We start from the raw sequence: 20,143 nt of genomic DNA, 5'->3' as shown, positions 1-20,143 counted from the left end.
GAGCAGCTCCGGCCTCTCAACCGCTTTACAATGTGATCGGCACCTCGGTAGCCAGTTTAGAAGGCTGAAAAGGATGCTGGAAGCACAGCGACGTTCTAAAACCAGCGCTTGAAAAGCATCTGCATACATAAAATGTCCATTTCCCCAAAGCTGAATCTGCATCTTCAGAAGATTGTCAGCTATACGTTTTCGTTCTTTGTTTCCTTTTTTTACGACAAGCTTTCGAGAAATGAACTGTCTATTGTGATGAAGGCTGCATTAGAAATTGTGCATCTAGCTTAGTTCAATGAAATCGGGAGGTGCACCTGTCTCAAGCGGATGGCTCTTTGCAGGCACACTACGGAAACCTGCGGGCGCAAGTTGGGAGAAGTGACTCTTGCAGAGTGTTGAGCTTCGAGAAGAGGGCTCCGCTCAGGAAGATATTTCCACATGTTGAAGAGTCGCTTTTCGCCCTTTCTTTCCCACATTTTTCCAGTGCGGTTATTGATCGCGTTCAAAATGTTTTCCCAACGTACGTGTTACCTGCAAAATCACAGTGAAACTGTTATGCCGAAAAGATTCCTAATAGTTATTGTATTAGAATAGCTCTCCAATTTCTTAGCCTTCGTACACGCAATGTTTAAGGAAACGCTAGAGTAAATGAAACTGTAAATAGACAGGAGCTCTTCTTAGTTTTCATACAAGTTATGATGGCTGCAGCTCCTATCTGCGTCCGGGTGACCGGAGCCAAGGGATTATCTGCGGAACCCTTGATTTATCTCTCGGGCAAGGAGCTAGATACGCCCTTTTCATCTCGGTTTGATCACACCTGTGCATTAAAACGCAGTGCTCGGTACCATCGAGGTGTAAGAGGTTCAAGGATGAGCGGGAAACTTTGTTAATAAGGAGACGTGCACCGCCCAACGTGGGGCTCGAACCCACGACCCTGAGATTAAGAGTCTCATGCTCTACCGACTGAGCTAGCCGGGCGCCGGTGGAGCTGGTGGTTAACTTGTCCCTGTTGACGGCAATTTGACAAGGTATACTTCCTGGCTTTTCATCATGTGCTGACCGGATTCGAGAGTAGCACACCCTGTTCTTTGTTGATTACTGTACCTCCAGCAGCGCAAATGTCAGTAATCATTGAAATGTACGACCTACAATCTCCTCAGCATGCCCGCGTGGACTCCTCAGTGATCATCCTTCTACGTTCTGCTGTAGTTTTCATGCAAGTGAAAACCGTGCTCCAAATAACAGCGGCACAGTTGTATCCTGCGGTAAGCATTCTTCTAATTCCATCGTTTTGCTCCAGGTAAAAGGTAGCGCATCATAGTGTTGATATTCCAAGGTTTCAGAGTCCGTATTGGATGGCTTGGATGCAGACATCGCTCAGAGCTCCCAGTATGATTTTCCCGAGTTCAGTTTTGCAGTGTTTTAGTGCTTTACTACTTCCAGTGGGCCTTTGAATGCTCTGCTAAGTAGAGACGTGACATAATTACTAATGCGACCGAGTGTGCTGGCTGTTCCTGGTTCGTAATGATTACAGTGAGAAATCAATATAAACATAACTGCTTCGATTTCGAGGTTCAGTTGAAGCTTTCAAAGAAACTATCAAAGACCTCAGAACAACCGAAGACACATTTGGTCATCTCCGTATTGGTGAAGATTAAAGAGTCCCGCAAGTGTCAAGCTTGCACAAACACACACGAGAGAGAAACTCAGGACAGAATTTAAAGAAAGGGAGATGCAGACTATTTGAAGGCACTTTGCTAACCCAATGGCATGCTTATGAATCGTGCATAGGACACACGTAGCAGAGGATGGTTTCGATCCATCGACCTCTGGGTTATGGGCCCAGCACACTTCCGCTGCGCCACTCTGCTGACGGCCTCTCTGCGTGTGGCGCACAACTGCTCTTTTTATTTCCTACATAAGTGATGAAAGAGTTGAAAGTTTCAACGACAAACGCAGACGTCACTTTGAGCGCTTGGTGTTGTAGCACAAATCATCACATGCTGCTCTACACTGGATTATAAAAGCCGACACATTTTCCAAACATTTTAATGCTGGAGTCACACTGTAGTATTAATAACAGTGCGATACTCGAGGAGCGTAGTGGGATCGCGGTGGCTCATCAGACCGCCCCGGGACAGGGGGCCCGCGTCAGGATGGCCGAGCGGTCTAAGGCGCTGCGTTCAGGTCACAGTCTCCCCTGGAGGCGTGGGTTCGAATCCCACTCCTGACAAAAAGCTTGCTCAGTGCCGTCTCCAGTCGGGTGCAAATGGGTGAAGCAGCCTGACGCAGGGAACGTGCGCCGATAGGCGTAGGTGTATCCCCTGCCTCTTCCGATTTAGCTCGTGCTCCATAGGATGGAAGCGGATGCTCTGGCTTTTTGACTCGAATATAACCTGATCACAACAGAAGGCCGTGCAGCCCAGTGCTGGTTTAAGAATGCCTCGTGTCTTCAGGCCCCTATTCCTTCAGGTTACCCCTTTGGAATAGTCGTCCGAAAAAGACGGGAAAGGAAAAGCATGTAAGCTCCCACACACTGCGTTAGCATTAGCGGTTGGAATCTGATGGGAGAAAAGCAACCTGGCTCGCCGTCAAGCAATCCATCCCTGGTCTCCCACGTGACAGGCGGGGATACGCACCACTATACTAACGAGGAGCGCTTGCTTGGCGCTTGAAGACACTTCCTCTTGCGGCTACTACTGTTTCCGGTTTCGTCTTTTCTTTTCATTCCTCCCAGAGGAGCGCATGAAAACGTTTCCATCTGCGCCATCTTCACCCCTCCAATGCTATGGTCCCTGCTCCTCCTGGTGCACTGCAAACACTCATTCAGCCGGTTCTTTCAGTTTGAATAATTAGGTCTTCAAAGGCTGGAAGTAGGGCGCAAAAGACATGCCAATGCCAAAAGCGTGGCTGTGTGCTTCCAGCTGTGAAATGTCACTGGTGGATGTTGAAGACATTACTTCCAAGGCAGCAGGTCCAAGCGATTTAGCGTTTGTACAAGAAGCAGGAAGAGAGAAACGGCACTCCGCCTTTTTCTGGGCAGGCCGAAGCGACAGGAGAAGGGCGCCGTAGTGGGCAGGATTCGAGCCGACGCGGGGAGACCCCAATGGCTTTCTAGCCCATCGCCTTAACCGCTCGGCCACGACTACAGGGAGCGCCGCCGCCGCCGGCTTGCGATCATTTAACACGGAGGGCGAGGCGGCGGCGGTAACCTTTTTCAATGTCGCTCTCCGCTTCCCCCCAAAAAAAAGCCAAATGACATGCTAGCACTCGGACACCCTTCAGAAGACTGAAGGGTGGCTTAAAGCTGGAAGGATTAGGTCTCCCCGTTCCGACGCGACAATCGAACTTCCTTAGGCAGAGAGAAAGCAACATCGAGGAGCGTCAACAAGACTTTAGAAGCTGCGCCACACGCCACTTTCAGTCGCAGTCACAGCAGTTTTAAAGGCAGGAATCGCCTTTGCGAACGCCATGAGAAACAGAACGCAAGCTCAGGTCCTGCGGTTTAACAAACAGCCACGGCTTTCATGCGACTGGACATTTCTTTTCTGGAGCGAATTCACTTTCAACTTCAAGAAATTCACACAACTTGCGAAATACGAAATACAAATCTGGCTCATCGCTGCACAAGAAATACCGCCGGCTGGCAAGAAAATGACAACGGTGTTTTTCCTTAACGAAAAACTTCCCATGGAGAAAAACAACGGCTGTGCGTCTCTGTCGGCTTGATTCAGTTTAATGCAAGTATTCATTCTCCTCCTGGAAAATACAGCTTGCGAAAGATGAAATACAATTCTTGGCTTTTCTGGGTGAGTGCAGAAGAAATCCTGCCGGCTGGCAGAAGAATTCCAGCCTTTTTTACTCTTTAACCAGAAACTTGCGAATGATACAAAGCAAGCGGGGTGCGTTTCTGTGCAGCTGTTAACTGAACAGCTGCTGCTTCAAGCCCACCCAGGGCTCATTCCGATTTCAACATCATGCCCCCTGAAGGTAGACTGGATTTCTTTGCGAAGCATTCACCTTTTGGACGTTTCAGGAAAGGTGCGTGTCGATGCCAGACTTGAAAAGCTTTCCATACAAAGAAACAACATAGTGCTTTTGATTGATGGGAAACGGCAAGAGCGGTTTGAGCAGCTCCGGCCTCTCAACCGCTTTACAATGTGATCGGCACCTCGGTAGCCAGTTTAGAAGGCTGAAAAGGATGCTGGAAGCACAGCGACGTTCTAAAACCAGCGCTTGAAAAGCATCTGCATACATAAAATGTCCATTTCCCCAAAGCTGAATCTGCATCTTCAGAAGATTGTCAGCTATACGTTTTCGTTCTTTGTTTCCTTTTTTTACGACAAGCTTTCGAGAAATGAACTGTCTATTGTGATGAAGGCTGCATTAGAAATTGTGCATCTAGCTTAGTTCAATGAAATCGGGAGGTGCACCTGTCTCAAGCGGATGGCTCTTTGCAGGCACACTACGGAAACCTGCGGGCGCAAGTTGGGAGAAGTGACTCTTGCAGAGTGTTGAGCTTCGAGAAGAGGGCTCCGCTCAGGAAGATATTTCCACATGTTGAAGAGTCGCTTTTCGCCCTTTCTTTCCCACATTTTTCCAGTGCGGTTATTGATCGCGTTCAAAATGTTTTCCCAACGTACGTGTTACCTGCAAAATCACAGTGAAACTGTTATGCCCAAAAGATTCCTAATAGTTATTGTATTAGAATAGCTCTCCAATTTCTTAGCCTTCGTACACGCAATGTTTAAGGAAACGCTAGAGTAAATGAAACTGTAAATAGACAGGAGCTCTTCTTAGTTTTCATACAAGTTATGATGGCTGCAGCTCCTATCTGCGTCCGGGTGACCGGAGCCAAGGGATTATCTGCGGAACCCTTGATTTATCTCTCGGGCAAGGAGCTAGATACGCCCTTTTCATCTCGGTTTGATCACACCTGTGCATTAAAACGCAGTGCTCGGTACCATCGAGGTGTAAGAGGTTCAAGGATGAGCGGGAAACTTTGTTAATAAGGAGACGGGCACCGCCCAACGTGGGGCTCGAACCCACGACCCTGAGATTAAGAGTCTCATGCTCTACCGACTGAGCTAGCCGGGCGCCGGTGGAGCTGGTGGTTAACTTGTCCCTGTTGACGGCAATTTGACAAGGTATACTTCCTGGCTTTTCATCATGTGCTGACCGGATTCGAGAGTAGCACACCCTGTTCTTTGTTGATTACTGTACCTCCAGCAGCGCAAATGTCAGTAATCATTGAAATGTACGACCTACAATCTCCTCAGCATGCCCGCGTGGACTCCTCAGTGATCATCCTTCTACGTTCTGCTGTAGTTTTCATGCAAGTGAAAACCGTGCTCCAAATAACAGCGGCACAGTTGTATCCTGCGGTAAGCATTCTTCTAATTCCATCGTTTTGCTCCAGGTAAAAGGTAGCGCATCATAGTGTTGATATTCCAAGGTTTCAGAGTCCGTATTGGATGGCTTGGATGCAGACATCGCTCAGAGCTCCCAGTATGATTTTCCCGAGTTCAGTTTTGCAGTGTTTTAGTGCTTTACTACTTCCAGTGGGCCTTTGAATGCTCTGCTAAGTAGAGACGTGACATAATTACTAATGCGACCGAGTGTGCTGGCTGTTCCTGGTTCGTAATGATTACAGTGAGAAATCAATATAAACATAACTGCTTCGATTTCGAGGTTCAGTTGAAGCTTTCAAAGAAACTATCAAAGACCTCAGAACAACCGAAGACACATTTGGTCATCTCCGTATTGGTGAAGATTAAAGAGTCCCGCAAGTGTCAAGCTTGCACAAACACACACGAGAGAGAAACTCAGGACAGAATTTAAAGAAAGGGAGATGCAGACTATTTGAAGGCACTTTGCTAACCCAATGGCATGCTTAGGAATCGTGCATAGGACACACGTAGCAGAGGATGGTTTCGATCCATCGACCTCTGGGTTATGGGCCCAGCACACTTCCGCTGCGCCACTCTGCTGACGGCCTCTCTGCGTGTGGTGCACAACTGCTCTTTTTATTTCCTACATAAGTGATGAAAGAGTTGAAAGTTTCAACGACAAACGCAGACGTCACTTTGAGCGCTTGGTGTTGTAGCACAAATCATCACATGCTGCTCTACACTGGATTATAAAAGCCGACACATTTTCCAAACATTTTAATGCTGGAGTCACACTGTAGTATTAATAACAGTGCGATACTCGAGGAGCGTAGTGGGATCGCGGTGGCTCATCAGACCGCCCCGGGACAGGGGGCCCGCGTCAGGATGGCCGAGCGGTCTAAGGCGCTGCGTTCAGGTCACAGTCTCCCCTGGAGGCGTGGGTTCGAATCCCACTCCTGACAAAAAGCTTGCTCAGTGCCGTCTCCAGTCGGGTGCAAATGGGTGAAGCAGCCTGACGCAGGGAACGTGCGCCGATAGGCGTAGGTGTATCCCCTGCCTCTTCCGATTTAGCTCGTGCTCCATAGGATGGAAGCGGATGCTCTGGCTTTTTCACTCGAATATAACCTGATCACAACAGAAGGCCGTGCAGCCCAGTGCTGGTTTAAGAATGCCTCGTGTCTTCAGGCCCCTATTCCTTCAGGTTACCCCTTTGGAATAGTCGTCCGAAAAAGACGGGAAAGGAAAAGCATGTAAGCTCCCACACACTGCGTTAGCATTAGCGGTTGGAATCTGATGGGAGAAAAGCAACCTGGCTCGCCGTCAAGCAATCCATCCCTGGTCTCCCACGTGACAGGCGGGGATACGCACCACTATACTAACGAGGAGCGCTTGCTTGGCGCTTGAAGACACTTCCTCTTGCGGCTACTACTGTTTCCGGTTTCGTCTTTTCTTTTCATTCCTCCCAGAGGAGCGCATGAAAACGTTTCCATCTGCGCCATCTTCACCCCTCCAATGCTATGGTCCCTGCTCCTCCTGGTGCACTGCAAACACTCATTCAGCCGGTTCTTTCAGTTTGAATAATTAGGTCTTCAAAGGCTGGAAGTAGGGCGCAAAAGACATGCCAATGCCAAAAGCGTGGCTGTGTGCTTCCAGCTGTGAAATGTCACTGGTGGATGTTGAAGACATTACTTCCAAGGCAGCAGGTCCAAGCGATTTAGCGTTTGTACAAGAAGCAGGAAGAGAGAAACGGCACTCCGCCTTTTTCTGGGCAGGCCGAAGCGACAGGAGAAGGGCGCCGTAGTGGGCAGGATTCGAGCCGACGCGGGGAGACCCCAATGGCTTTCTAGCCCATCGCCTTAACCGCTCGGCCACGACTACAGGGAGCGCCGCCGCCGCCGGCTTGCGATCATTTAACACGGAGGGCGAGGCGGCGGCGGTAACCTTTTTCAATGTCGCTCTCCGTTTCCCCCCAAAAAAAAGCCAAATGACATGCTAGCACTCGGACACCCTTCAGAAGACTGAAGGGTGGCTTAAAGCTGGAAGGATTAGGTCTCCCCGTTCCGACGCGACAATCGAACTTCCTTAGGCAGAGAGAAAGCAACATCGAGGAGCGTCAACAAGACTTTAGAAGCTGCGCCACACGCCACTTTCAGTCGCAGTCACAGCAGTTTTAAAGGCAGGAATCGCCTTTGCGAACGCCATGAGAAACAGAACGCAAGCTCAGGTCCTGCGGTTTAACAAACAGCCACGGCTTTCATGCGACTGGACATTTCTTTTCTGGAGCGAATTCACTTTCAACTTCAAGAAATTCACACAACTTGCGAAATACGAAATACAAATCTGGCTCATCGCTGCACAAGAAATACCGCCGGCTGGCAAGAAAATGACAACGGTGTTTTTCCTTAACGAAAAACTTCCCATGGAGAAAAACAACGGCTGTGCGTCTCTGTCGGCTTGATTCAGTTTAATGCAAGTATTCATTCTCCTCCTGGAAAATACAGCTTGCGAAAGATGAAATACAATTCTTGGCTTTTCTGGGTGAGTGCAGAAGAAATCCTGCCGGCTGGCAGAAGAATTCCAGCCTTTTTTACTCTTTAACCAGAAACTTGCGAATGATACAAAGCAAGCGGGGTGCGTTTCTGTGCAGCTGTTAACTGAACAGCTGCTGCTTCAAGCCCACCCAGGGCTCATTCCGATTTCAACATCATGCCCCCTGAAGGTAGACTGGATTTCTTTGCGAAGCATTCACCTTTTGGACGTTTCAGGAAAGGTGCGTGTCGATGCCAGACTTGAAAAGCTTTCCATACAAAGAAACAACATAGTGCTTTTGATTGATGGGAAACGGCAAGAGCGGTTTGAGCAGCTCCGGCCTCTCAACCGCTTTACAATGTGATCGGCACCTCGGTAGCCAGTTTAGAAGGCTGAAAAGGATGCTGGAAGCACAGCGACGTTCTAAAACCAGCGCTTGAAAAGCATCTGCATACATAAAATGTCCATTTCCCCAAAGCTGAATCTGCATCTTCAGAAGATTGTCAGCTATACGTTTTCGTTCTTTGTTTCCTTTTTTTACGACAAGCTTTCGAGAAATGAACTGTCTATTGTGATGAAGGCTGCATTAGAAATTGTGCATCTAGCTTAGTTCAATGAAATCGGGAGGTGCACCTGTCTCAAGCGGATGGCTCTTTGCAGGCACACTACGGAAACCTGCGGGCGCAAGTTGGGAGAAGTGACTCTTGCAGAGTGTTGAGCTTCGAGAAGAGGGCTCCGCTCAGGAAGATATTTCCACATGTTGAAGAGTCGCTTTTCGCCCTTTCTTTCCCACATTTTTCCAGTGCGGTTATTGATCGCGTTCAAAATGTTTTCCCAACGTACGTGTTACCTGCAAAATCACAGTGAAACTGTTATGCCCAAAAGATTCCTAATAGTTATTGTATTAGAATAGCTCTCCAATTTCTTAGCCTTCGTACACGCAATGTTTAAGGAAACGCTAGAGTAAATGAAACTGTAAATAGACAGGAGCTCTTCTTAGTTTTCATACAAGTTATGATGGCTGCAGCTCCTATCTGCGTCCGGGTGACCGGAGCCAAGGGATTATCTGCGGAACCCTTGATTTATCTCTCGGGCAAGGAGCTAGATACGCCCTTTTCATCTCGGTTTGATCACACCTGTGCATTAAAACGCAGTGCTCGGTACCATCGAGGTGTAAGAGGTTCAAGGATGAGCGGGAAACTTTGTTAATAAGGAGACGGGCACCGCCCAACGTGGGGCTCGAACCCACGACCCTGAGATTAAGAGTCTCATGCTCTACCGACTGAGCTAGCCGGGCGCCGGTGGAGCTGGTGGTTAACTTGTCCCTGTTGACGGCAATTTGACAAGGTATACTTCCTGGCTTTTCATCATGTGCTGACCGGATTCGAGAGTAGCACACCCTGTTCTTTGTTGATTACTGTACCTCCAGCAGCGCAAATGTCAGTAATCATTGAAATGTACGACCTACAATCTCCTCAGCATGCCCGCGTGGACTCCTCAGTGATCATCCTTCTACGTTCTGCTGTAGTTTTCATGCAAGTGAAAACCGTGCTCCAAATAACAGCGGCACAGTTGTATCCTGCGGTAAGCATTCTTCTAATTCCATCGTTTTGCTCCAGGTAAAAGGTAGCGCATCATAGTGTTGATATTCCAAGGTTTCAGAGTCCGTATTGGATGGCTTGGATGCAGACATCGCTCAGAGCTCCCAGTATGATTTTCCCGAGTTCAGTTTTGCAGTGTTTTAGTGCTTTACTACTTCCAGTGGGCCTTTGAATGCTCTGCTAAGTAGAGACGTGACATAATTACTAATGCGACCGAGTGTGCTGGCTGTTCCTGGTTCGTAATGATTACAGTGAGAAATCAATATAAACATAACTGCTTCGATTTCGAGGTTCAGTTGAAGCTTTCAAAGAAACTATCAAAGACCTCAGAACAACCGAAGACACATTTGGTCATCTCCGTATTGGTGAAGATTAAAGAGTCCCGCAAGTGTCAAGCTTGCACAAACACACACGAGAGAGAAACTCAGGACAGAATTTAAAGAAAGGGAGGTGCAGACTATTTGAAGGCACTTTGCTAACCCAATGGCATGCTTATGAATCGTGCATAGGACACACGTAGCAGAGGATGGTTTCGATCCATCGACCTCTGGGTTATGGGCCCAGCACGCTTCCGCTGCGCCACTCTGCTGACGGCCTCTCTGCGTGTGGCGCACAACTGCTCTTTTTATTTCCTACATAAGTGATGAAAGAGTTGAAAGTTTCAACGACAAACGCAGACGTCACTTTGAGCGCTTGGTGTTGTAGCACAAATCATCACATGCTGCTCTACACTGGATTATAAAAGCCGACACATTTTCCAAACATTTTAATGCTGGAGTCACACTGTAGTATTAATAACAGTGCGATACTCGAGGAGTGTAGTGGGATCGCGGTGGCTCATCAGACCGCCCCGGGACAGGGGGCCCGCGTCAGGATGGCCGAGCGGTCTAAGGCGCTGCGTTCAGGTCGCAGTCTCCCCTGGAGGCGTGGGTTCGAATCCCACTCCTGACAAAAAGCTTGCTCAGTGCCGTCTCCAGTCGGGTGCAAATGGGTGAAGCAGCCTGACGCAGGGAACGTGCGCCGATAGGCGTAGGTGTATCCCCTGCCTCTTCCGATTTAGCTCGTGCTCCATAGGATGGAAGCGGATGCTCTGGCTTTTTCACTCGAATATAACCTGATCACAACAGAAGGCCGTGCAGCCCAGTGCTGGTTTAAGAATGCCTCGTGTCTTCAGGCCCCTATTCCTTCAGGTTACCCCTTTGGAATAGTCGTCCGAAAAAGACGGGAAAGGAAAAGCATGTAAGCTCCCACTCACTGCGTTAGCATTAGCGGTTGGAATCTGATGGGAGAAAAGCAACCTGGCTCGCCGTCAAGCAATCCATCCCTGGTCTCCCACGTGACAGGCGGGGATACGCACCACTATACTAACGAGGAGCGCTTGCTTGGCGCTTGAAGACACTTCCTCTTGCGGCTACTACTGTTTCCGGTTTCGTCTTTTCTTTTCATTCCTCCCAGAGGAGCGCATGAAAACGTTTCCATCTGCGCCATCCTCACCCCTCCAATGCTATGGTCCCTGCTCCTCCTGGTGCACTGCAAACACTCATTCAGCCGGTTCTTTCAGTTTGAATAATTAGGTCTTCAAAGGCTGGAAGTAGGGCGCAAAAGACATGCCAATGCCAAAAGCGTGGCTGTGTGCTTCCAGCTGTGAAATGTCACTGGTGGATGTTGAAGACATTACTTCCAAGGCAGCAGGTCCAAGCGATTTAGCGTTTGTACAAGAAGCAGGAAGAGAGAAACGGCACTCCGCCTTTTTCTGGGCAGGCCGAAGCGACAGGAGAAGGGCGCCGTAGTGGGCAGGATTCGAGCCGACGCGGGGAGACCCCAATGGCTTTCTAGCCCATCGCCTTAACCGCTCGGCCACGACTACAGGGAGCGCCGCCGCCGCCGGCTTGCGATCATTTAACACGGAGGGCGAGGCAGCGGCGGTAACCTTTTTCGATGTCGCTCTCCGTTTCCCCCCAAAAAAAAGCCAAATGACATGCTAGCACTCGGACACCCTTCAGAAGACTGAAGGGTGGCTTAAAGCTGGAAGGATTAGGTCTCCCCGTTCCGACGCGACAATCGAACTTCCTTAGGCAGAGAGAAAGCAACATCGAGGAGCGTCAACAAGACTTTAGAAGCTGCGCCACACGCCACTTTCAGTCGCAGTCACAGCAGTTTTAAAGGCAGGAATCGCCTTTGCGAACGCCATGAGAAACAGAACGCAAGCTCAGGTCCTGCGGTTTAACAAACAGCCACGGCTTTCATGCGACTGGACATTTCTTTTCTGGAGCGAATTCACTTTCAACTTCAAGAAATTCACACAACTTGCGAAATACGAAATACAAATCTGGCTCATCGCTGCACAAGAAATACCGCCGGCTGGCAAGAAAATGACAACGGTGTTTTTCCTTAACGAAAAACTTCCCATGGAGAAAAACAACGGCTGTGCGTCTCTGTCGGCTTGATTCAGTTTAATGCAAGTATTCATTCTCCTCCTGGAAAATACAGCTTGCGAAAGATGAAATACAATTCTTGGCTTTTCTGGGTGAGTGCAGAAGAAATCCTGCCGGCTGGCAGAAGAATTCCAGCCTTTTTTACTCTTTAACCAGAAACTTGCGAATGATACAAAGCAAGCGGGGTGCGTTTCTGTGCAGCTGTTAACTGAACAGCTGCTGCTTCAAGCCCACCCAGGGCTCATTCCGATTTCAACATCATGCCCCCTGAAGGTAGACTGGATTTCTTTGCGAAGCATTCACCTTTTGGACGTTTCAGGAAAGGTGCGTGTCGATGCCAGACTTGAAAAGCTTTCCATACAAAGAAACAACATAGTGCTTTTGATTGATGGGAAACGGCAAGAGCGGTTTGAGCAGCTCCGGCCTCTCAACCGCTTTACAATGTGATCGGCACCTCGGTAGCCAGTTTAGAAGGCTGAAAAGGATGCTGGAAGCACAGCGACGTTCTAAAACCAGCGCTTGAAAAGCATCTGCATACATAAAATGTCCATTTCCCCAAAGCTGAATCTGCATCTTCAGAAGATTGTCAGCTATACGTTTTCGTTCTTTGTTTCCTTTTTTTACGACAAGCTTTCGAGAAATGAACTGTCTATTGTGATGAAGGCTGCATTAGAAATTGTGCATCTAGCTTAGTTCAATGAAATCGGGAGGTGCACCTGTCTCAAGCGGATGGCTCTTTGCAGGCACACTACGGAAACCTGCGGGCGCAAGTTGGGAGAAGTGACTCTTGCAGAGTGTTGAGCTTCGAGAAGAGGGCTCCGCTCAGGAAGATATTTCCACATGTTGAAGAGTCGCTTTTCGCCCTTTCTTTCCCACATTTTTCCAGTGCGGTTATTGATCGCGTTCAAAATGTTTTCCCAACGTACGTGTTACCTGCAAAATCACAGTGAAACTGTTATGCCCAAAAGATTCCTAATAGTTATTGTATTAGAATAGCTCTCCAATTTCTTAGCCTTCGTACACGCAATGTTTAAGGAAACGCTAGAGTAAATGAAACTGTAAATAGACAGGAGCTCTTCTTAGTTTTCATACAAGTTATGATGGCTGCAGCTCCTATCTGCGTCCGGGTGACCGGAGCCAAGGGATTATCTGCGGAACCCTTGATTTATCTCTCGGGCAAGGAGCTAGATACGCCCTTTTCATCTCGGTTTGATCACACCTGTGCATTAAAACGCAGTGCTCGGTACCATCGAGGTGTAAGAGGTTCAAGGATGAGCGGGAAACTTTGTTAATAAGGAGACGGGCACCGCCCAACGTGGGGCTCGAACCCACGACCCTGAGATTAAGAGTCTCATGCTCTACCGACTGAGCTAGCCGGGCGCCGGTGGAGCTGGTGGTTAACTTGTCCCTGTTGACGGCAATTTGACAAGGTATACTTCCTGGCTTTTCATCATGTGCTGACCGGATTCGAGAGTAGCACACCCTGTTCTTTGTTGATTACTGTACCTCCAGCAGCGCAAATGTCAGTAATCATTGAAATGTACGACCTACAATCTCCTCAGCATGCCCGCGTGGACTCCTCAGTGATCATCCTTCTACGTTCTGCTGTAGTTTTCATGCAAGTGAAAACCGTGCTCCAAATAACAGCGGCACAGTTGTATCCTGCGGTAAGCATTCTTCTAATTCCATCGTTTTGCTCCAGGTAAAAGGTAGCGCATCATAGTGTTGATATTCCAAGGTTTCAGAGTCCGTATTGGATGGCTTGGATGCAGACATCGCTCAGAGCTCCCAGTATGATTTTCCCGAGTTCAGTTTTGCAGTGTTTTAGTGCTTTACTACTTCCAGTGGGCCTTTGAATGCTCTGCTAAGTAGAGACGTGACATAATTACTAATGCGACCGAGTGTGCTGGCTGTTCCTGGTTTGTAATGATTAACGCGAGAAATCAATATAAACATAACTGCTTCGATTTCGAGGTTCAGTTGAAGCTTTCAAAGAAACTATCAAAGACCTCAGAACAACCGAAGACACATTTGGTCATCTCCGTATTGGTGAAGATTAAAGAGTCCCGCAAGTGTCAAGCTTGCACAAACACACACGAGAGAGAAACTCAGGACAGAATTTAAAGAAAGGGAGATGCAGACTATTTGAAGGCACTTTGCTAACCCAATGGCATGCTTATGAATCGTGCATAGGACACACGTAGCAGAGGATGGTTTCGATCCATCAACCTCTGGGTTATGGGCCCAGCACGCTTCCGCTGCGCCACTCTGCTGACGGCCTCTCTGCGTGTGGCGCACAACTGCTCTTTTTATTTCCTACATAAGTGATGAAAGAGTTGAAAGTTTCAACGACAAACGCAGACGTCACTTTGAGCGCTTGGTGTTGTAGCACAAATCATCACATGCTGCTCTACACTGGATTATAAAAGCCGACACATTTTCCAAACATTTTAATGCTGGAGTCACACTGTAGTATTAATAACAGTGCGATACTCGAGGAGCGTAGTGGGATCGCGGTGGCTCATCAGACCGCCCCGGGACAGGGGGCCCGCGTCAGGATGGCCGAGCGGTCTAAGGCGCTGCGTTCAGGTCGCAGTCTCCCCTGGAGGCGTGGGTTCGAATCCCACTCCTGACAAAAAGCTTGCTCAGTGCCGTCTCCAGTCGGGTGCAAATGGGTGAAGCAGCCTGACGCAGGGAACGTGCGCCGATAGGCGTAGGTGTATCCCCTGCCTCTTCCGATTTAGCTCGTGCTCCATAGGATGGAAGCGGATGCTCTGGCTTTTTGACTCGAATATAACCTGATCACAACAGAAGGCCGTGCAGCCCAGTGCTGGTTTAAGAATGCCTCGTGTCTTCAGGCCCCTATTCCTTCAGGTTACCCCTTTGGAATAGTCGTCCGAAAAAGACGGGAAAGGAAAAGCATGTAAGCTCCCACACACTGCGTTAGCATTAGCGGTTGGAATCTGATGGGAGAAAAGCAACCTGGCTCGCCGTCAAGCAATCCATCCCTGGTCTCCCACGTGACAGGCGGGGATACGCACCACTATACTAACGAGGAGCGCTTGCTTGGCGCTTGAAGACACTTCCTCTTGCGGCTACTACTGTTTCCGGTTTCGTCTTTTCTTTTCATTCCTCCCAGAGGAGCGCATGAAAACGTTTCCATCTGCGCCATCCTCACCCCTCCAATGCTATGGTCCCTGCTCCTCCTGGTGCACTGCAAACACTCATTCAGCCGGTTCTTTCAGTTTGAATAATTAGGTCTTCAAAGGCTGGAAGTAGGGCGCAAAAGACATGCCAATGCCAAAAGCGTGGCTGTGTGCTTCCAGCTGTGAAATGTCACTGGTGGATGTTGAAGACATTACTTCCAAGGCAGCAGGTCCAAGCGATTTAGCGTTTGTACAAGAAGCAGGAAGAGAGAAACGGCACTCCGCCTTTTTCTGGGCAGGCCGAAGCGACAGGAGAAGGGCGCCGTAGTGGGCAGGATTCGAGGCGACGCGGGGAGACCCCAATGGCTTTCTAGCCCATCGCCTTAACCGCTCGGCCACGACTACAGGGAGCGCCGCCGCCGCCGGCTTGCGATCATTTAACACGGAGGGCGAGGCAGCGGCGGTAACCTTTTTCGATGTCGCTCTCCGTTTCCCCCCAAAAAAAAGCCAAATGACATGCTAGCACTCGGACACCCTTCAGAAGACTGAAGGGTGGCTTAAAGCTGGAAGGATTAGGTCTCCCCGTTCCGACGCGACAATCGAACTTCCTTAGGCAGAGAGAAAGCAACATCGAGGAGCGTCAACAAGACTTTAGAAGCTGCGCCACACGCCACTTTCAGTCGCAGTCACAGCAGTTTTAAAGGCAGGAATCGCCTTTGCGAACGCCATGAGAAACAGAACGCAAGCTCAGGTCCTGCGGTTTAACAAACAGCCACGGCTTTCATGCGACTGGACATTTCTTTTCTGGAGCGAATTCACTTTCAACTTCAAGAAATTCACACAACTTGCGAAATACGAAATACAAATCTGGCTCATCGCTGCACAAGAAATACCGCCGGCTGGCAAGAAAATGACAACGGTGTTTTTCCTTAACGAAAAACTTCCCATGGAGAAAAACAACGGCTGTGCGTCTCTGTCGGCTTGATTCAGTTTAATGCAAGTATTCATTCTCCTCCTGGAAAATACAGCTTGCGAAAGATGAAATACAATTCTTGGCTTTTCTGGGTGAGTGCAGAAGAAATCCTGCCGGCTGGCAGAAGAATTCCAGCCTTTTTTACTCTTTAACCAGAAACTTGCGAATGATACAAAGCAAGCGGGGTGCGTTTCTGTGCAGCTGTTAACTGAACAGCTGCTGCTTCAAGCCCACCCAGGGCTCATTCCGATTTCAACATCATGCCCCCTGAAGGTAGACTGGATTTCTTTGCGAAGCATTCACCTTTTGGACGTTTCAGGAAAGGTGCGTGTCGATGCCAGACTTGAAAAGCTTTCCATACAAAGAAACAACATAGTGCTTTTGATTGATGGGAAACGGCAAGAGCGGTTTGAGCAGCTCCGGCCTCTCAACCGCTTTACAATGTGATCGGCACCTCGGTAGCCAGTTTAGAAGGCTGAAAAGGATGCTGGAAGCACAGCGACGTTCTAAAACCAGCGCTTGAAAAGCATCTGCATACATAAAATGTCCATTTCCCCAAAGCTGAATCTGCATCTTCAGAAGAATGTCAGCTATACGTTTTCGTTCTTTGTTTCCTTTTTTTACGACAAGCTTTCGAGAAATGAACTGTCTATTGTGATGAAGGCTGCATTAGAAATTGTGCATCTAGCTTAGTTCAATGAAATCGGGAGGTGCACCTGTCTCAAGCGGATGGCTCTTTGCAGGCACACTACGGAAACCTGCGGGCGCAAGTTGGGAGAAGTGACTCTTGCAGAGTGTTGAGCTTCGAGAAGAGGGCTCCGCTCAGGAAGATATTTCCACATGTTGAAGAGTCGCTTTTCGCCCTTTCTTTCCCACATTTTTCCAGTGCGGTTATTGATCGCGTTCAAAATGTTTTCCCAACGTACGTGTTACCTGCAAAATCACAGTGAAACTGTTATGCCCAAAAGATTCCTAATAGTTATTGTATTAGAATAGCTCTCCAATTTCTTAGCCTTCGTACACGCAATGTTTAAGGAAACGCTAGAGTAAATGAAACTGTAAATAGACAGGAGCTCTTCTTAGTTTTCATACAAGTTATGATGGCTGCAGCTCCTATCTGCGTCCGGGTGACCGGAGCCAAGGGATTATCTGCGGAACCCTTGATTTATCTCTCGGGCAAGGAGCTAGATACGCCCTTTTCATCTCGGTTTGATCACACCTGTGCATTAAAACGCAGTGCTCGGTACCATCGAGGTGTAAGAGGTTCAAGGATGAGCGGGAAACTTTGTTAATAAGGAGACGGGCACCGCCCAACGTGGGGCTCGAACCCACGACCCTGAGATTAAGAGTCTCATGCTCTACCGACTGAGCTAGCCGGGCGCCGGTGGAGCTGGTGGTTAACTTGTCCCTGTTGACGGCAATTTGACAAGGTATACTTCCTGGCTTTTCATCATGTGCTGACCGGATTCGAGAGTAGCACACCCTGTTCTTTGTTGATTACTGTACCTCCAGCAGCGCAAATGTCAGTAATCATTGAAATGTACGACCTACAATCTCCTCAGCATGCCCGCGTGGACTCCTCAGTGATCATCCTTCTACGTTCTGCTGTAGTTTTCATGCAAGTGAAAACCGTGCTCCAAATAACAGCGGCACAGTTGTATCCTGCGGTAAGCATTCTTCTAATTCCATCGTTTTGCTCCAGGTAAAAGGTAGCGCATCATAGTGTTGATATTCCAAGGTTTCAGAGTCCGTATTGGATGGCTTGGATGCAGACATCGCTCAGAGCTCCCAGTATGATTTTCCCGAGTTCAGTTTTGCAGTGTTTTAGTGCTTTACTACTTCCAGTGGGCCTTTGAATGCTCTGCTAAGTAGAGACGTGACATAATTACTAATGCGACCGAGTGTGCTGGCTGTTCCTGGTTCGTAATGATTAACGCGAGAAATCAATATAAACATAACTGCTTCGATTTCGAGGTTCAGTTGAAGCTTTCAAAGAAACTATCAAAGACCTCAGAACAACCGAAGACACATTTGGTCATCTCCGTATTGGTGAAGATTAAAGAGTCCCGCAAGTGTCAAGCTTGCACAAACACACACGAGAGAGAAACTCAGGACAGAATTTAAAGAAAGGGAGATGCAGACTATTTGAAGGCACTTTGCTAACCCAATGGCATGCTTACGAATCGTGCATAGGACACACGTAGCAGAGGATGGTTTCGATCCATCGACCTCTGGGTTATGGGCCCAGCACGCTTCCGCTGCGCCACTCTGCTGACGGCCTCTCTGCGTGTGGCGCACAACTGCTCTTTTTATTTCCTACATAAGTGATGAAAGAGTTGAAAGTTTCAACGACAAACGCAGACGTCACTTTGAGCGCTTGGTGTTGTAGCACAAATCATCACATGCTGCTCTACACTGGATTATAAAAGCCGACACATTTTCCAAACATTTTAATGCTGGAGTCACACTGTAGTATTAATAACAGTGCGATACTCGAGGAGCGTAGTGGGATCGCGGTGGCTCATCAGACCGCCCCGGGACAGGGGGCCCGCGTCAGGATGGCCGAGCGGTCTAAGGCGCTGCGTTCAGGTCGCAGTCTCCCCTGGAGGCGTGGGTTCGAATCCCACTCCTGACAAAAAGCTTGCTCAGTGCCGTCTCCAGTCGGGTGCAAATGGGTGAAGCAGCCTGACGCAGGGAACGTGCGCCGATAGGCGTAGGTGTATCCCCTGCCTCTTCCGATTTAGCTCGTGCTCCATAGGATGGAAGCGGATGCTCTGGCTTTTTCACTCGAATATAACCTGATCACAACAGAAGGCCGTGCAGCCCAGTGCTGGTTTAAGAATGCCTCGTGTCTTCAGGCCCCTATTCCTTCAGGTTACCCCTTTGGAATAGTCGTCCGAAAAAGACGGGAAAGGAAAAGCATGTAAGCTCCCACACACTGCGTTAGCATTAGCGGTTGGAATCTGATGGGAGAAAAGCAACCTGGCTCGCCGTCAAGCAATCCATCCCTGGTCTCCCACGTGACAGGCGGGGATACGCACCACTATACTAACGAGGAGCGCTTGCTTGGCGCTTGAAGACACTTCCTCTTGCGGCTACTACTGTTTCCGGTTTCGTCTTTTCTTTTCATTCCTCCCAGAGGAGCGCATGAAAACGTTTCCATCTGCGCCATCCTCACCCCTCCAATGCTATGGTCCCTGCTCCTCCTGGTGCACTGCAAACACTCATTCAGCCGGTTCTTTCAGTTTGAATAATTAGGTCTTCAAAGGCTGGAAGTAGGGCGCAAAAGACATGCCAATGCCAAAAGCGTGGCTGTGTGCTTCCAGCTGTGAAATGTCACTGGTGGATGTTGAAGACATTACTTCCAAGGCAGCAGGTCCAAGCGATTTAGCGTTTGTACAAGAAGCAGGAAGAGAGAAACGGCACTCCGCCTTTTTCTGGGCAGGCCGAAGCGACAGGAGAAGGGCGCCGTAGTGGGCAGGATTCGAGCCGACGCGGGGAGACCCCAATGGCTTTCTAGCCCATCGCCTTAACCGCTCGGCCACGACTACAGGGAGCGCCGCCGCCGCCGGCTTGCGATCATTTAACACGGAGGGCGAGGCAGCGGCGGTAACCTTTTTCGATGTCGCTCTCCGTTTCCCCCCAAAAAAAAGCCAAATGACATGCTAGCACTCGGACACCCTTCAGAAGACTGAAGGGTGGCTTAAAGCTGGAAGGATTAGGTCTCCCCGTTCCGACGCGACAATCGAACTTCCTTAGGCAGAGAGAAAGCAACATCGAGGAGCGTCAACAAGACTTTAGAAGCTGCGCCACACGCCACTTTCAGTCGCAGTCACAGCAGTTTTAAAGGCAGGAATCGCCTTTGCGAACGCCATGAGAAACAGAACGCAAGCTCAGGTCCTGCGGTTTAACAAACAGCCACGGCTTTCATGCGACTGGACATTTCTTTTCTGGAGCGAATTCACTTTCAACTTCAAGAAATTCACACAACTTGCGAAATACGAAATACAAATCTGGCTCATCGCTGCACAAGAAATACCGCCGGCTGGCAAGAAAATGACAACGGTGTTTTTCCTTA

The 20,143-nt window shown here is 48.9% G+C and overlaps 10 non-coding genes across 10 annotated transcripts; 5 read left to right on the top strand and 5 right to left on the bottom strand.

Annotated features, from left to right (window-relative positions):
- Positions 1 to 896: 896 nt before the first annotated feature.
- On the bottom strand, positions 897 to 969 carry trnak-cuu (transfer RNA lysine (anticodon CUU)). Its single transcript has one exon. It is a non-coding gene; the product is annotated as a tRNA-Lys (tRNA).
- Positions 970 to 2,141: 1,172 nt separating this feature from the next.
- trnal-cag (transfer RNA leucine (anticodon CAG)) lies at positions 2,142 to 2,224 on the top strand. Its single transcript has one exon. It is a non-coding gene; the product is annotated as a tRNA-Leu (tRNA).
- A 2,791-nt stretch (positions 2,225 to 5,015) lies between these two features.
- Positions 5,016 to 5,088, bottom strand: trnak-cuu (transfer RNA lysine (anticodon CUU)). The gene has a single exon. It is a non-coding gene; the product is annotated as a tRNA-Lys (tRNA).
- A 1,172-nt stretch (positions 5,089 to 6,260) lies between these two features.
- Positions 6,261 to 6,343, top strand: trnal-cag (transfer RNA leucine (anticodon CAG)). Its single transcript has one exon. It is a non-coding gene; the product is annotated as a tRNA-Leu (tRNA).
- A 2,791-nt stretch (positions 6,344 to 9,134) lies between these two features.
- trnak-cuu (transfer RNA lysine (anticodon CUU)) lies at positions 9,135 to 9,207 on the bottom strand. The gene has a single exon. It is a non-coding gene; the product is annotated as a tRNA-Lys (tRNA).
- Positions 9,208 to 10,379: 1,172 nt separating this feature from the next.
- trnal-cag (transfer RNA leucine (anticodon CAG)) lies at positions 10,380 to 10,462 on the top strand. Its single transcript has one exon. It is a non-coding gene; the product is annotated as a tRNA-Leu (tRNA).
- Positions 10,463 to 13,253: 2,791 nt separating this feature from the next.
- On the bottom strand, positions 13,254 to 13,326 carry trnak-cuu (transfer RNA lysine (anticodon CUU)). The gene has a single exon. It is a non-coding gene; the product is annotated as a tRNA-Lys (tRNA).
- A 1,172-nt stretch (positions 13,327 to 14,498) lies between these two features.
- trnal-cag (transfer RNA leucine (anticodon CAG)) lies at positions 14,499 to 14,581 on the top strand. The gene has a single exon. It is a non-coding gene; the product is annotated as a tRNA-Leu (tRNA).
- A 2,791-nt stretch (positions 14,582 to 17,372) lies between these two features.
- On the bottom strand, positions 17,373 to 17,445 carry trnak-cuu (transfer RNA lysine (anticodon CUU)). The gene has a single exon. It is a non-coding gene; the product is annotated as a tRNA-Lys (tRNA).
- Positions 17,446 to 18,617: 1,172 nt separating this feature from the next.
- Positions 18,618 to 18,700, top strand: trnal-cag (transfer RNA leucine (anticodon CAG)). Its single transcript has one exon. It is a non-coding gene; the product is annotated as a tRNA-Leu (tRNA).
- The last annotated feature ends 1,443 nt before the right edge of the window (positions 18,701 to 20,143 follow it).

Source organism: Lepisosteus platostomus, chromosome 26 (assembly GCF_059453375.1).
Source record: "Lepisosteus platostomus isolate fLepPlt1 chromosome 26, fLepPlt1.hap1, whole genome shotgun sequence".
NCBI lineage: Eukaryota > Metazoa > Chordata > Actinopteri > Semionotiformes > Lepisosteidae > Lepisosteus > Lepisosteus platostomus.
Note: the sequence above shows the minus strand (reverse complement) of the source record. Positions and strands in the feature narration are given on the sequence as shown.